Source organism: Elephantulus edwardii, unplaced genomic scaffold (genome assembly GCF_000299155.1).
Source record: "Elephantulus edwardii isolate Elephantulus edwardi_28Jun2011 unplaced genomic scaffold, EleEdw1.0 scaffold00090, whole genome shotgun sequence".
Classification (NCBI taxonomy): Eukaryota; Metazoa; Chordata; class Mammalia; order Macroscelidea; family Macroscelididae; genus Elephantulus; species Elephantulus edwardii.
Genome location: NW_006399840.1, coordinates 10672864 through 10674124, shown reverse-complemented (window position 1 = coordinate 10674124; position 1261 = coordinate 10672864).

The following is a 1261-nucleotide window of genomic DNA, read 5'->3' as shown; positions in this document are numbered from 1 at the left end:
GGGAAGACCCTCTATGAGATGGATTGATTCAGCTACTAGGGTAATCGGGATGGGTGTGTCAGAGGCAGTGCGATTGGCACAGGATAGAGCAGGGTTTAGGGCTGTTGTACATAGGGTCGCTATGAGTCAGAAACGACTCGACGGTACATAACAACATACAAACAAAGTTCTACCAACTTTTACAGTTGGAGTTGAATAAAAAATCCAGTCTAGATGCATTGACAGTAATGGGTGACTGGAATGAAAAAATTGGGAACAGAGAAGAAGAATCAGTAGTTGGAAAACATGGACTTGGTGACAGCAATGAAGCTGAAGACAGAATGATTAACTTTTGCACAATCAATGACTTATTCATTGCAAATAAGTTTTATAAGAAACATAAACACAGATTATACACATGGATTTCACCTGATGGTATGCATAGGAATCAGATCGATTACATCTGCAGAAAGAACCACTGAAGAAGCTCAATATCAGCTGTGAAAACTAGGCCAGGAGCTGGTTGTGGAACAGACCACCAACTACTCATATGCAAGTTCAAGCTGAAACTGAGGAAAATATGACTTTGAGTTCATCCTACCTGAATTTCAGAACCATCTCAGGAACAGGTTTGAGGCCTTGAACACTAATGAGCGAAGACCTAATGAGTTGTGGGAGGATATCAAATGTATCATCCAGGAAGAGTGCAAATGGTCATCACAAAGAAAGAAGAGAAAAAAAAGACCAAAATGGATGCCTGAAGAAACTCTGAAGATTGCACTGGAGTGTAGAGAAGCCAAAGCACAAGGAAGAATTCAAGGTACTAAAGAGCTGAACAGAAGAATTCAAAAGGCAGCACAGGATAACAAAGCAAAATATTTCAATGAAATGTGCAAGGAGCTCGAGGCAGAAAATCAAAAGGACCAAAATTGTTCTGCATTTCTTAGGCTCAAGGAACTGAAAACAAATTTAAACCTCGAGTTGCTATAATCAAGGATGCTTTAGGAAGAATATTAAATGATCCAGGAAGTATTAAAAGAAGACGGAAAGAATATACTGAGCCACTGTATTGAAAGGAATTGGCAGACACAGAAGAATTTAATGAAATAACATATGAGCAAGAGCCTATGGTCATGAAGGAAGACGTTCAAGCTGCTTTGAAGGAAATAGCAAAAAAACAAGGCCCCAGGAATAGATGGTATCCCAACTGAGGTATTTCAGCTAACAGATGTTGCCCTGTATGTTCTCACCAAGTTGTGCCAAGAAATCTGGAGAACAACCA